The sequence below is a fragment of the Podarcis tiliguerta genome (assembly GCF_965153285.1).
Source record: "Podarcis tiliguerta genome assembly, chromosome: 7".
Taxonomy (NCBI): domain Eukaryota; kingdom Metazoa; phylum Chordata; class Lepidosauria; order Squamata; family Lacertidae; genus Podarcis; species Podarcis tiliguerta.
The window spans coordinates 56,308,594-56,324,773 of record NC_139540.1 but is presented as its reverse complement, the minus strand read 5'-3'; the positions used below and the strand labels follow the sequence as shown (position 1 = coordinate 56,324,773).

The following is a 16,180-nucleotide window of genomic DNA, read 5'->3' as shown; positions in this document are numbered from 1 at the left end:
TGCTATTTCTTACAACTGGCCCTGAGATCATTATTTAGTGCAATCAGAGCTCTTGGATAGAAACTATTCAGAAGGCGTGTGGTTCGTGTTTTCATTGTCCTATATCTTCTGCCCGAAGGCAACAGTTCAAAGAAGTTGTGAGCAGGATGGGTGGGATCTCTCAGGATATTGTGTGACTTCTTCAAAGTGTGAGACGTGAAGATCTCATCCAGGGTTGGTAGCTGGAGCCCTATAACATTCTGGGCGATTTTTGTTATTCTCAGTAAAGCTTTTTTATCCGTTTCAGAGCTGCTTCCATACCACGATAATATACTATAGGTTAAGACACTCTCGATGGTACTGTGATAATAGGACAGGAGTAGGTGCTGAGATAGATTCAGTCCCCTGAGCATTCTCAGGAAATACAACCTCCCCTGCACCTTCCTCACAACCATGTTAATATTTGCAGTCCATGAGAGGTCCTCAGAGATATAAATGCCCAGGTATTTAAAACTACCAACCCTCTCCACCTCCTCGCCATTTATGTGCAATGGTAAAAATACACTTTTCTTTCTCCTAAAATCAACTATGAGTTCTTTGGTTTTTTTGGTGTTAAGCATAAGATTGTTTTCTTTACACCATTGAATTAACCCCTGTACTTCTTTCCTATAAGCAGTCTCATCGTTCTCACTAATGAGCCCCACCACTGTTGTATCATCCGCAAATTTGATGATTGTGTTGGACTTATACAGTGGGGTACAATCAGATGTGTACAGGGAATAGAGAAAGGGACTTAGCACACATCCCTGAGGAGCTCCTGTGCCTAATACTAGAGTAGAAGAATAGTAAGGTCCCATTCTCACTGTCTGCGGCCTGTCAGTCAGGAAATTCCTTACCCACTGTCAGGGAACTGCCATCGGCAGGACAGGAGGTGCAAAGGCTCTCTGAGGTAGAGAGAGACGTAACAGCTGAAGAGGGAACCAGTAGGGGGCGAACAGGAACGTCAAGGGAAGGAGAGTCGGAGGAATGGCTCAGAGACGCTTCCAGCGAAAACAGTGGGGAGGTCTCAGGACCTCCTTTTTTTTTTTTTTTATAAATTTTTTTATTGCGTTTCTTTCCATAATTTTATAGGTTTATAAACAAATAAAGTAGTTACAAGAAACAAATTTTCTCTTTTTTAACAACAAAAACAAAATAAAACTTGGACTTCCCCACCCCTTCCGATTCTGCGTTCTTTGCATTAACAATGTCAGCATTTTGTTACCTTATTTCATACCTTGTTGTAACTTTCGAATGTTATGTATCCAAATACAATATATTATATCTCAATTTCAATACCTTTAAAATAAACATAACATATTCAATTTAAATTGTCTCCTTTTCTCTTTTGTCACTAATTTTACCATTTACTTAATCATATTCGCAGAAGCTTAACGTTTCCTAATCATGCACTTTCTTAGGATTCATACAGCTTATAATATTTTTTCAGATAATCTTTAAATTTTCCCCAGTCCTCCTCAATTGTTTCTTTATCCAAATCTCGGATTCTGCCGGTCAGTTCAGCTATCTCCATGTAGTCCATCAACTGCGTCTGCCAGTCCTCCAGCGTGGGCAAATCTTGTGTCTTCCAACTCTTTGCAATGAGTATTCTTGCTGCTGTGCTAGCGTACATAAACAAAGTTCTATCTTTCTTTGACATTTTCTGGTCCACCATGCCCAACAGGAAGGCCTCTGGTTTCTTAGGAAAGGTATACCTAAATACCTTTTTCAATTCATTATAAATCATTTCCCAGAAGGCCTTCACTTTTGGGCAGGTCCACCAGAGATGGAAGAAAGTCCCCTCTGCTTCCTTACACTTCCAACATTTGTTGTCAGACAGGTGATGCATCTTGGCTAGCCTGACTGGGGTCATGTACCACCGGTATATCATTTTCATAATGTTTTCCTTCAAGGCACTAGATGCCGTGAATTTCATTCCGGTGTTCCATAACCTTTCCCAGTCTTCAAACATAATATTATGTCCAACATCCTGTGCCCATTTTATCATAGCAGATTTAACTGTCTCATCCTGTGTGTTCCACATAAGCAGCAAGTTATACATTCTAGATAAAATCTTGGTCTTTGGTTCTAACAATTCTGTCTCTAGTTTCGATTTCCCCTCCTGGAAACCAACCTTTTTATCCAATTTAAAAACCTCTTGAATTTGAGCATAATGTAACCAATCTCGCACCTTGTTTTTTAATTTGTCCTGGCTCTGCAACTTCCAACCGTCTCCAATTTTTTCAATTAATTCCCAATATTTCGGCCAATAGGCCTCCATATTGGGTCTTTTTCGAGCTTTGGCCTCCACCGGTGATAGCCACCTCGGTGTTTTACTCTCTAATAAGTCTTTATATTTCATCCAGACTGCAAAAATCGCTTTTCTGACAATATGGCTTTTAAACAATTTGTGAACTTTAACCTTGTCATACCATAGATATGCATGCCAACCAAATGCATTATCAAAACCTTCCAGATCTAGGACGTCGGTGTTTTCTAGCAAAAACCAATCTTTCAGCCAGCAGAAGGCTGCAGCTTCATAGTACAACCTCAAATCCGGCAGGGCAAACCCCCCTCTTTCTTTTGAATCAGTTAATATTTTATACTTTATTCGGGGCTTTTTGCCCTGCCAGACAAACTTAGATATATCCTTCTGCCATTTTCCAAAACATTCCTCTCTGTCCACGATCTGCAGGGTTTGAAACAAGAATAACATTTTCGGCAATACATTCATTTTAATTGCTGCAATCCTTCCCAACAAGGAAAGTTTCAATCTTGACCAAATTTCTAAATCCTTCTTTACTTCCAACCAGCATTTTTCATAATTGTCCTTAAATAAATTCAAATTTTTGGAAGACAAATAGATTCCTAGGTATTTCACTTTCTTTACCACATTTAATTCTGTTTCTCTCTGAAACCCCTCTGTTTCTGTAAGTGTCAAATTCTTGGTCAAAACCTTGGTTTTTTGTTTGTTCAACTTAAACCCCGCCACCTGACCAAACTCAGATATAAGTTCAAGAACTCTTTTTGTACTGGATTCTGGCTCCTGCAATGTCAAAACTAGGTCATCTGCAAAAGCTTTAAGTTTATATTGTTTCACTCCGACCTCTATCCCTTGTACCAGCCGGTCCTCCCTTATCATGTTCAATAGCACCTCCAGGACTGAAATGAATAAAAGAGGGGATAGAGGGCACCCTTGTCGTGTCCCTTTTTCAATTTTGAACTCCTCCGTCACCACATTGTTCACTATTAATTTGGCCTTTTGCTCTGAATAAATTGCTCGTAACCCATTTTCAAACCCCCGCCCCACTCCCATCCCTTCCAAGTTTTTCTTCATGAACATCCAAGATATATTGTCAAATGCTTTCTCCGCATCAACAAAAATTAACACCGCCCTTGTGTTCCTGTTAGTTTGTAAAAGTTCCAAAATATCGATGATGTTTCTGGTATTCTCATATAAATGTCTACCAGGGAGAAAGCCTGCTTGGTCTTTGTGAATTACTTCAATTAAAACTTTTTTAAGTCTACTTGCCAAAATGTCTGCAAATATTTTGTAATCCACATTCAGGAGTGAGATGGGGCGGTAGTTCTTGAGTTGAGTCTTTTCAGATTCTATCTTAGGTATCAATGTGATGAACGCTTCTTTCCACGTTTCTGGTGCCCTCTTCCCATCCATGATCTGGTTGCATACCTCCAACAAGGGTTGTGTTAAATAGTCTTTCAAAGTCTTGTAGTATTTGGAGGTAAGCCCATCCGGGCCTGGAGATTTGCCTAGTTGCATGTTCTGAATGGCACTTTCAATTTCCTGGGTGGTTATTGTAGAGTTCAAGATTGATCTTTTATCTTGAGTTATTTTTGATAGTCCATTTGTCTTTAAAAAATGATCTATCTCTGATTCTTTCTGAGGCCCCTGTACATAAAGTTCTTTAAAATATCTGTGGAAGCACTTCCTAATTTCCTCTGGTTTCTGCACCGTTCTTCCTTCAATCTCTAGATTTGTAACTGTATTCAACTTTTGTCTTTTTTTCAGCTGCCAAGCTAGCAGCTTTCCACATTTATTTGCTGATTCAAAGGATCTTTGCTTCATCTGTTTTATTTTCCATTCAATCTCCTGATTAATCAATTTTGAATATTCTGCTTGATGGAATTTAATTTCTCTCAACAGATCCTTTGACTTTGGTTTAGTTCTCAATTTTTTCTCTCCTTGATGTATTTTCTCCAGTATTTTATCTTTCTTTCCATTCCAGAGCTTCTTCTTAATTGTATTCTGTTGTATCAGAAACCCCCTCATGACAGCTTTGCTTGCGTCCCAGATCGTTCTTTTTTCTACTGTAGTATTCAAATTTATCTCAAAATAGTCCTTTAATGTTTTTTGGGCCTTTTTCACAATCTCTTGATCTCTTAAAAGAGTGTCATTCATTCTCCATCTGAAGGAACCGGTTTGAGTAAGTCTGAGATCTAATTTCAGAGCGTTGTGGTCGGAGCATGTTTTTGGGCAGATTTCCACCTTTTTAGTCTTGGGTGCCAGCCCCCTGGAGGTCCAGATTTGGTCGATCCTTGACCAGGACAGGTGGGCCTCAGAGAAGAAAGTTCCTTCTTTACCTAGGGGGTTCTTTGTCCTCCATATATCAATCAAATCCAGATTGTCAGTCATTTCAAAAAAAGTTTTAGGCAGTCTGCCGTCTGATGTTAGATTTTGGTTATAAGACTTATCCATATGTGTAGACACCACTCCATTCATGTCTCCCATCATTATGATGTTAGCATAGTCCAGATAGTCCAGCAGCGTCTCATGCAGCTTCTTGAAAAATTCTGATTTCCCGTCGTTTGGAGCATAAATTCCTAGTATCAATATTTTTTCTCCTTGGGTCTGGATTTCAATTGCCAGAATTCTTCCATATTCATCTTTGAATAAAAGTTTAGGTATCAGGCTCTCCTTAGCATAAATCACCACTCCTCTTTTCTTTACCTTGTCTGAGGAAATAAACTCTTGGCCTAGTCTTTTGTTGACCAAAACTTTCCTGTGGAGCCTGGTCACATGGGTTTCTTGTAAACAAATAATATCCAATTGTTCTTTCTTCAATATATGAAACAGTTTCCTTCTTTTCTCCGGGGAATTTCCGCCATTTATATTCCAACTGAGTAGCTGCAGAGACATCCTGAACTATTCTGTTACACCTAGAGCGGTGTATCTTCTTTTTCCTCTAATTCCGAGGGTTTAGGCGTCCCTCCGCCTGCTGGCAGAGTGGGTCCTGGTTTAAGTATAGGCCAAAGGGCTGCTGCTTCTTTTTGGAGATCTTCTCCGTGGTCGTGCTGGAACTTTTGTAGATCCTCTGGTAATCTTATTTTAACCTTCTTCTGTTTGTAAGTAAATGATAGTCCTTGTGGGAACTCCCACCTATAAGGGATTGAGTTAAGTCTCAACAACTTAGCCAATTCTGAATAGGTGGCTCTCAGATCCAATAGCTGTTTAGGAATATCTCGGTAGATTTCCACCCTTTTCTCTTGTATCTCAATTGAGTTTTTGAAGTGTAGGCCTAATATTTTGTCTCTCTCCTCTCTTGATCTCAAAGCTATTAGACAGTCTCTAGATCTATCTTTTCTTACCAATCTTCCCAGTCGAAAAGCCGATACTATTTTAAAATCACTTTCTTCTTTTAAGCCCCAGAACTTTGAAAATTCTGTTGTCAAAAATCCAATCAAATCTTCTTGTTCGATTTCTGGGACCGCCCTAAGCCTAAGATTAGTCTCCCGGTTTTTCAGTTCCACCAAAGAGAGATAGGTTTGTTGGTCCCCTATCTGTTTATGCAGAGGCTTGACTTCTGCTTTAACTTCCTCAACCTCTTTTTTAGCTGATGTTGCAATTTCAACGGCTTCCCCTGCCAATTTACGGTTCTCTTCCGTTGCTCCTTGCAATTTTTCAATTGCTTGGGTGTGTTGGGAAACCTGGTCTGTCAATTTCTGGATCGAGGATGTAGCTTGGTCAATTTTTGTTGATTGGTTATCAATTTTTTGATTTAATGTTGACAATTGTTCCAAAACTTGTTTCAGTGCTGCCTCTGCTCCTCCTGATGCCATATCTTCCTCTTCAGATTTTTCAGGCTTTTCACTTTCTACTTTTTGTGTTGCAAGCACAGCAGGCACTGATAGTCTACGTCCCTGAGTTAAAGTTGTTTGCAAAAGCTGTGCCTGCTTTTTTGCTTTTTCTTTTTCCTTAGCTTCCTTAGCTTTGGCTGCTCTTGTCTTTCCTGTACCACTCATCAGTCAATGTTCAAGGTCAGATGTTGTAATCCCATGGGAAAGACAAGTCCAAATTTATAAACAGTCTGGAGAAAGAAAGTAAGCAAAAAAACTTTTCCCAGGCCTTTGTTATCCAATGTCCTCTAGGGGGAGTGCCACCAAAAGTTAGTAAGAAGAAGGTAACTTTTCCGCCATTAAAGTTTCCGTTTTCAAAAACAATTTTAAAAGCAAGTTAGTTCCAAAACACTAAGAAAAAAGTCCTGCAGAGCACTTTAAAACGTTTAACAATGTTCCAACAAGGTGCCTGCAATTGTATCCACTCAAACTAAGTAAGCCCAAAAGTTGCACTTCAGTTACAAAAGTATCTGGAAGTTTGTAACAATTCCGCAGTCAAGCAACTTCACCCGGCCACCCGAAGATTTGGAGTTAGAGTCTTCCCTCGCCCCATGGGGGACCGCTCCAAGTCCAATTTAAACTGTATTTTTTCTTCCTTTAAGAATAAAATTTCAAGTGTGCACGAAAGTCCCACTTTAAAGCCTTAAAGCTTCCCTGTTCACAGCGCTTTCCGCTCTTTAAACAGTCTGCTTTGATCTTATAAGCAGTGCCGGAAGACGGACTTCCTCTTTCTCGTCTCCCGGTTTCAGCCAAATTTCTTCAAGTTATTGTAACAAATCTTAAGTCCTTACTCACGGGTTTGCTGTTTCAGAGTAGTATTTTTTGGAAGAAAGGTCAGCGCTCATCCGTGACAGCCGCGCGGCTTCGCCTCCGCAGAAAGAGCGATGAACTCACAGCACCGCTCCCCCTCCTTCACTCCGGAGCCCCTTACGGGGTCCCTTCCGCGAATTTGGGGTCGCTCCAGGTGCCCGCCGAGTCCCACGGCCACGGACTCTCTCTGTCCGTGGTTTTTCTTGATGGGTTGCCGCTGCGCCGTAGCGAAACAACCCTTTTCTGCGGTGCCCCTCTTCAGAGCTCGAAGAGGTCCGCCATCACGGTTTCGCGCCGCCTCCGGAAGTCCGGAGGGCATTAAGAACGCCAAAGCTATGTACTGCCGGAGGATCGAAAAACATTTTGAGAGCTCCGACCCTCGTTGAGTATGGCAAGGCCTGCGACAAATTACAGGGCAAAATATTAAAAACGAACTGGCTAGCAGCAGTGCGCACTTAGCTGATCAACTGAATCAATTTTTTAGTCGCTTGGAGGTGGGAACTGGAACTACTGACACTACAGCATTGGCTACCAGCACATCATCAGAAGCTACTACTGATAGACAACCATTTTTACTACAGACCTCTGATGTACAACGTGCCTTTCGGTGCATTAACATTAGGAAGGCAGCTGGACCGGATGGAATCACGGGACGGGTAATTAGGGACTGCGCTGCAGAATTAGCTGGTGTATTTACGGACATTTTTAATCTATCCCTGTCGCAGGGTTCTGTCCCTACCTGTCTGAAGACATCGATTATAGTGCCAGTCCCCAAGCAGTCAGTGGTGGTATCTCTCAATGACTATAGACCAATAGCCCTAACATCTGTCGTTATGAAATGTTTCGAGAGATTGGTGCTAGATCATGTTAAGGCTGGTCTACCATCCACTCTAGACCCGTTCCAGTTTGCATACAGAAGAAATAGATCTACTGATGATGCTATTTCCATCGTTGTCCACACTGTACTGAGTCATTTAGAACGACAGGGAACCTACGCAAGGCTGTTGTTTGTGGACTACAGTTCTGCTTTCAGTACAATTTTGCCAGACAGGTTATTTCTTAAAATGATCAATTTGGGTATACATCAGAAGATCTGTCTGTGGGTGTCAGGGAACTGCCATCGGCAGGACAGGAGGTGCAAAGGCTCTCTGAGGTAGAGAGAGACGTAACAGCTGAAGAGGGAACCAGTAGGGGGCGAACAGGAACGTCAAGGGAAGGAGAGTCGGAGGAATGGCTCAGAGACGCTTCCAGCGAAAACAGTGGGGAGGTCTCAGGACCTCCTATAGGGACACCCGTTCCTCGCCGGAAACTGTCACGCAGAGAGTCCAGAAGACGTGTTTCCGTTAAGGAGCTTTTATGTTGGAAACGTTTCCGAAAGCAACCACTTTCGGATTCTGCTAGCGATTGACGCAGCCATGCTGGAGGGGCTCCGTCACAGGCAGAGGTTTGAGAACTTGTTCAAACTCTGAGGGACTTGCAGTTTACGCACAAGCAGCTCTTCATCCCATCACAGCAATCCGAAAGTCACCGAAAGCTAGCTTGTGCCAGGGAGAGGCATCATGAGCGAACCAGCTGGAACCGGAGTAGCTGGAGGAGGTCCAAGCCTGGAGGAAAGGTACAGGACGTTGGAGATCCAGCTTGCCTTGCAGACGGCGAGGCTGGAGGAGAGGAGGGCTCAGGATGCAGAAAGGGGGAAGGAGAAAGCCACCCCGCTCACCAGAAAGATGCCAGGATTGGTGCAGAAATTTGGGGGGGACCCCAGAAACTATCATGCCTTTAGGACAGAGATGCAATACGCTCTCAATCTGCAATTTGATGACTTCCCTGATGAGGAATCGCGAGTGGCTTTTGTAATTAGCCATCTCGAATCAGGGGCGAAGGACTGGGTTAGACCCTTGATGGCAGCAAATAATGAGATCCTAAAGGACACGATGAAGTTTTTTCGTGCCATGGACCTGATGTTTTCCAGCGACATTGAGCAGGGAGGGGTGCGAAGGCAGTTAATGGCTTGCAAACAGGGGAACCGGACTGTCCGTGAGTACTGGACTGAGTTCACTATGTTGATTCATAGATTGGGGTGGGACCTGTCTGCGGAGCCCATTCAGATGCTTTTCGAAGAAGGGCTCTCTTCGTCCTTAAAAGATGAACTTTCCCGGGCCCCCAGAGCGGAGTCTATGGACCAGCTGACTAAATCCGCGCTGGCCATAGGAGCGCGCCAGGAAGCGAGGGCTTTGGAGAAGAGGGAGGGGAAAGGAGAACGTTGGAGGGAGCTCCGCATTCCAGACATTCCAGAGCAGCCTTTCCCGCCGGCAGAGCCGATGGAAGTTGGAACAGCGCGGGCGCGCGCAGTTTCAAACCTCGGTGAAGGGCGGAAGAAGGAGGGAAAGAGCGCCAAGAAATGTTATCTCTGCCAACAGCCAGGACACTTTGCCAGAGTCTGTCCACAAAGAAAGGAATGGCAAGGCATGGCAGGAGCTGTTGGGGGAGAGGAGGAGGAAAGCAAGGAGCAAGTAAAAGCCAACGCCTGGCTGCCACCGTCGGGGCACAGCAGCCAGGCCCAAAAGCAGTGAAAGTGCCCTCACCGGAACCTCCCAGACCTGCTCTAGTGATAGAGGTGTTGCTAGAGCTGCCAAACGGACACCCCCTACAGATCAAGGCCCTTCTGGATTCAGGCAGCTCCTGTAATTTCATGAGTAAGGAGTTCGCAGCTGAGCACCAGATACAAACCCTCCCCTTAAGTAAACCCCTGCAGGTGACCACGATTGACGGCAGAGAGCTGTTGGGAGGAGAAGTGAACCAACAGACAGTCCCCATGATAATGAGGGTGGCAAGGCACACCGAGAGGATAGCGTTTAATGTGGCCACCTTGGGAGGAGCTCCCATCATTTTGGGGATGAGCTGGCTGGCACTACACGATCCTCTAGTGGGCTGGCATCAGAGGGTGGTCTCCTTTGGGTCAGCGCATTGCCTAGAACACTGCAAGCAGGGGAAGGATCCAGGGGGAGCCAGGCTCACCCTAGCTGGGATGGAGGTAATGAATAAAGGGGAGGTGCCTCCGCAATATGCAGATCTGAGCAACGTATTTAGCGAAAGGGAAGCGGACAAACTGCCGCCGCATAGACCCTTTGACTGTCAAATCTGTTGGTTAAAGCAGAGTTCCGTGCCCAGCGGAAGGATGAGGAGTACGTGCTGCATACTCTTGGTTGCTTTATTTACAGTTCAAAGCAGTTATATTACAGAAAGACATCTTGCCTCTGCCGGAGCAGAAAAGCATCCTCTCTCCTCGACAGCTTGGAGAGAAAACAACCCAGTGAAAAACAGGAAACCAGTGTACGTCACATCCAGTCTCCCTTTCCCGTGAGAAACTCCAACAGTACAGTACAGACTGTGGAATGTAAACACCTGTCTCGTGACAAGCCCTTTCGCTGCACAGTGAAGGAAAACAGAAACCAACATCCTCCCCCTTTCTGTGAACATCACTGGGCAGCGTGTTCGTACAATATCAGTACAAACCCAACTTCTGCACATAGGTACAGTGTTGATCCCTTGATACAATCTTGGATAATACATCAGCAGGAATTTTATTACCTGGCATATAGGACACCGTTACGAGTCCCTTCTGAATACATTCCCTAGCATGCTGCAATTTTAATTGCAAGTGCTTCGTGCTTTGCTTACAACCTTCAGACTTCAGCAAAGCCAAACATGCTTTGTTGTCCTGGTAAACCTGGATTGGACATTTGATAGGAATTTTCATATCTTTGCACAATTGTATCAACCATTCACAATCCTTAAGTGAATAAGACAGTGCATTCAGTTCAGCTTCACAAGTACTTAAGCTAACTGTTGTTTGCTTCTTGCATGACCAATCAAACAGACCCTGATTGTACATGTAGCAAACTCCAGACGTACTTTTCCTGTCTTCAGTGTCACTTCCAAAACTTGCATCTGCAAATATCTCAAGACCACCAGACTTCTGATTGTTAAATCTCAGTCTGTAATGCATAGTGCCTTTCAAATACCGCGCTATGCGTTTCAGAGCTTTCCAATCCTTGACACTAGGATTGTTGACTTGTCTGCTTAGCAAATTACAGCTAACAGCAATGTCTGGTCTTGAACATCTGGCAATGAAGTTTAGCTTGCCTAGCACACTTCTGTACAGTGTAGAGTCAGAAAATGCTTCTCCAGTGTCATCTACCTGATAACCTGTTGTCATCGGTGTGTCTACAGGGTTAGCATCCATCAGGTTTAGTTTGCTTAACACATCAGCAATTTTCCGTGACTGGTGTACTAGAATGTTACCATCTTGATCTCTTTCTATTTCCAGAGATAGGTAGTTGTTTACCTCACCAAGATCTTTCATGTCAAAGTGCTCTTTCAGTTGAGCTAGGGCGTTATTGTACATTGCGACATCTTTCCAAAAGAATAATAAATCATCAACATAAAACAAACAGTACAGTTTCTTTTGCCCCTCCTCTTTGACAAATACACATGGATCAGCTTTCCCTTGCTGAAAACCTAGAGAAAACAATACTTCAGTGAGTTTTGTGTGCCAACACCGTGCACTTTGTTTGAGACCATAAAGGGATTTCTTCAGAGCACAAACAAATCCCTGTTTTACCTGTACGCCATCAGGTGGAAGCATATAAAGTGATTCATCCAGAGATCCGTACAGAAAAGCTGTATTAATATCATGGTGACTAATGTGTAGATTTTCCTCTGCAGCTAGCTTGAGCATAAGCCTAATGCTTTCATACCTCACTGTGGGTGAGTAGGTCTCGTGATAGTCTTCACCTGGTACTTGTGCAAAACCTCTGGCTACCAATCTGGCTTTGTGTCTGACTATCTTGCCATTTTGATCAGTCTTCGCTTTGAAGACCCATTTGCTTCCAAGCAGTTTCATTCCTGGAACTACTGGAACTAGCTCCCATGTTTTGTTCCTTTCCAAGGAATCAAGCTCAGCCTTCATGGCATTTAACCATGGTTCAGCTTCCTTTGAATCCAAACCCTGGATTTCTTGGAAACTTGAAGGTTCAAATACCTTCTTGGAGCTTTTAACAGCTGTTACTGCTATCGTAGCAAATTCATCAGCAAATCTCTTTGGAGGTTTGCCTTTTGTGGCTCTCTGTGACCTACGAATTAGCCTTAAGTCTTCAACACTCTCCTCTTCCTTCTTAGGAGAAAAGCGACCTATTGTGAACAATGGTTCTTCCAATTCTTGATCAGAGCTTTCAGAGGGTCGCATAGAGGCTTTCGCACTCTTGAAATCCTCTGAATCACCCGATTCAGTTTCAGATTCAGACTCAGAACCTTCATCAGTGGGTGTGGGTTGTTGTGGTTGCTTCTGACTATCCTCAGTCTCATCACTGTCATCAGGATAACATTGGAAAATTCCCACATTCTCCCCCCACTTTGCATTGTATTCAACACTTCTCGTGAGCTTAATTGTCTTAGAGTCAGTCATCATTATTCTGTAAGACCCTTTCTGATAACCTAGAAAGATACCATGCAATCCACGCTTGTCTAACTTTGAATTTTGTGGTGAATGAACCCACATGTCAGAACCAAAAATTTTCATGTGTTTGATGTATGGCTTCTTGCCAAACATCTTCTCATAGGGGGTACAACCAATCGCTGAAGATAACCTGCGATTGTAACTGTAAACAAAACACGAGAGAGATTCGGCCCAATAACTCTCTGGAAGATTGGCATCATGCAGCAAGGTTTTTAACCCTTGAAGCAATGTCTGATTTGCCCGTTCCGCAAGCCCATTCTGCCATGGCGAGCGAGGACTAGACAAATCGTGTTGAATTCCTTTCTCAGTCAGAAAAGCTTCAAACTGCTGAGAAGTGAATTCTCCCCCGCGATCACTGAAAAGAGTCTTTATCTTCTTACCATGCACATTTTCCAACCAAGCACAGAATTCCTTGAACCTAGGAAAAGCCTCTGATTTCTGCTTGAGATTGTATACAAAAATATATCTAGAAAATGCGTCAATGAGAACCATGAAGTACCTATTTCCACCCAAAGAGGGCGCTAGTGGTCCAACCAAATCAGCATGAATAATCTGGTATGGTTCCGTAGCTTGCCTACTAGACACCTTACCTTTCGCAGCCATTTTCACCTTGTTTGCTGCGCATGCTTTGCACTTCATGTGGTACCTGCAGGGTCTAATAGTCATACCTTCAACCAAGGCAGGCATTTTAGATACTGCCTCAAAATGCAAATGACCAAATTTTCGATGAAAATCATGAATACATCCTGCATGCAAACTTTTGTTAGAACCTGCAATGCAACAAGTGTCATCCTGCACAACATCATCATAATACAAAACAAACAAACGATCAACATATTCAGCATGCAATTCATAGTCATTTTTCTTTGTGATGATGCACTTCTTGTTCTTGAAGGAAACGTCAATGTTCCGCTCATTCAGTTGTCCAACGCTGAGCAGATTATGTTTGGCGTCTGGCACGTAAAGGACATTCTGTATCGATAAGTCCAAACTGTGAAGAACAACAGTTCCGTAGCCTTTACTGGGAATAGTGTGGTCATCCGCCTGGTGAATCGCACCTTCCTGCGGTGTAAAAGACACAAAAAGTCTCTTATCGTTGCACATGTGGTGGGTCGCCGCCGAATCAACAACGAAGAAAGATCTAGACGTCTTCTGGACCTCTGCAACCTTTGGAGTGAAGCGTGAAACCATAGCCTTGTGCTGCGTTGTCCTAGACACCGGACCTTTGCCTTTGCCTCGGCCTTTTCCACGCGATGAGCTTTCGCTGCGCTGCTCTGTCTTGGCCCTGGGATATCTGCATTCCCTCTTCATATGGCCTAGACGTCCACACGAGTAGCATTTCACTGCCTTCAAAGCTTTGGCGCCATCTGGTGGTTCCACTGCACTATGGGATGACGTCTGTGAAGACTCCCCCTTGCCCATGCAGCTAGCACCCCGGCGATCTGCTTCATTTAACACCACGGCAGTAACAAAGTCCACTGTTAGCTGAGCTGTTGGCTGCACAGCAATCTGGGTTGCAACAGACTCCCAACCTGAACCCAAAGATTGTAGTATCATGAAAGAATACACAGCCTCTGGAAAGTTGAGTCCTCTCTGTTGCAGCTCATGTCTCAGATTTTGCATCTCCATCAGATGTAAACGCACATCTCCACCTTCAGCAAGAGCCATATTATGCAGCTTGTTAAAGTAAAACATAGTAGATCCAGCTTCTGTCCTTAAGTGAGCCTCTCTCAAAGAATCCCAAATTTCTCTGGCTGAGGTCTTATCACGCAATAGACAGAGCTCTTCTGGGGATACTATCAATGTAAGTGTTCCCCGTGCTTTGGAATCCTTAACTTTCCATGCATCTGTAACTGGAGCTGGGGGGGTTTCTGTAATGACCTCAAACAAACCCTCTTTCCGCAGAATTGCCTCTGCATACAAAACCCAGTCGGCATAATTTTTCTTGTTGAGCTTAGGAATCCCACAAGCATCCTGAAGGGCCATCATGACTCTGGCATTAGCCTTCAGCGTCATATATGCTGCTTTAAATCTTGCTGCGTCACTTCTGCACCTGCTTTATTCCAAAAGCGCACTTAAAAGTTACTTTCGATTTCCCCAGCATAGTAACTTGAGCCTGGGAGCCATTTTCCTATTCCCGGCAAAACGGCTTTAAAAGTTCAAAGTCCAGCCATAAAGCCATTAACTAGAAGCTGGCAGGCTGCCCGGAGCAGTAGCAACATACCTCATCAATCATGTTTATGCGCAGAGCAGATTCCAATCCGATCTGTCCCTCTGCATTCCGATCCTTTGCCGGCACTCCGATTCGACTTCTGGAGCCCATAACCACGTGTTGGTTAAAGCAGAGTTCCGTGCCCAGCGGAAGGATGAGGAGTACGTGCTGCATACTCTTGGTTGCTTTATTTACAGTTCAAAGCAGTTATATTACAGAAAGACATCTTGCCTCTGCCGGAGCAGAAAAGCATCCTCTCTCCTCGACAGCTTGGAGAGAAAACAACCCAGTGAAAAACAGGAAACCAGTGTACGTCACATCCAGTCTCCCTTTCCCGTGAGAAACTCCAACAGTACAGTACAGACTGTGGAATGTAAACACCTGTCTCGTGACAAGCCCTTTCGCTGCACAGTGAAGGAAAACAGAAACCTACTCCCTGGGGCTCAACTCCCAGTGGGCAAGCTGTACGCCATGTCAGACAGGGAGATGCAGGAGCTGAGGGAGTTCATTGACAAAAACCTGAAGCGAGGTTTCATCAGAGAGTCCCGAGCAGTGGGGGGCAGCCCAGTGTTTTTTGTGGACAAAAAAAACACAGATAAGCCGAGACTTGTAGTGGACTTCAGGGCCCTAAATGCCGTGTCGGAACCCCTGGCTTTTCCTATGCCCCGAATTGATGACATTCTGACCAGGGTGAGGAAGGGGAAGATTTTTACAAAACTGGACCTGCGGGGGGCGTACAATCTGATACGCATAAGGAAGGGGGATGAATGGAAGACCACCATGTTCACCCCTTTGGGAGCATTTGAATACCTCGTAATGCCCTTCGGTCTCCAAGCCGGCTCCGCATGTTTTCAAAGTTTTATCAACCACGTCTTGGGACCTTTGCTCTACAAGAATTGTGTGGCCTTTTTAGATGACGTGTTGGTGTATTCGGAAGATGAAGAGCAGCATGTGAGGGACGTGAGAGAAGTGTTGGGCCGGCTGCAAGCCAATCAGCTGTGGGTGAAACTGGAGAAGTGCCAGTTTCATGCCAAGGAGGTGGAATTCCTGGGGTACCGCTTGTCAGACAAAGGATTGGCCATGGATCCAGGCAAGGTCCAGGCGGTGCTGGAATGGAAGACACCGAAGACCAAGAAGGATGTGCAAAGATTCCTGGGGTTTGGGAACTTTTATCGGAAGTTCATCAAGAACTTTGCACACTTGACGGCGCCCATCACCGACTGCCTCAGTAGCAAGAAGAAATTTGTTTGGACGGCGGAGGCGGAGCGAGCTTTTGAAGAACTGAAAAGGGCTTTCGCCTCGGAAGAACAACTTCTGCATGTGGACCTACAGAAGCCCATGAGAGTGGAAACAGACGCGTCAGACCGAGCGGTAGGGGCGGTACTTCTTCAGCCGGGAAGGAATACGTCGGAGTGGAGACCGTGTGCCTTCTTCTCGAGGAAGCTGAATAAGTCCGAGCGGAACTACACGGTGTATGACAGGGAACTACT

At 44.4% G+C, this 16,180-nt stretch overlaps 1 protein-coding gene across 4 annotated transcripts in view; it reads right to left on the bottom strand.

Moving 5' to 3' along the window:
- The window catches only part of LOC310681427 (cytidine monophosphate-N-acetylneuraminic acid hydroxylase-like), a 46,685-nt gene that overhangs the window by 11,387 nt on the left and 19,118 nt on the right, over positions 1-16,180 (bottom strand). The gene's annotated exons all lie outside the window — the stretch shown is intronic.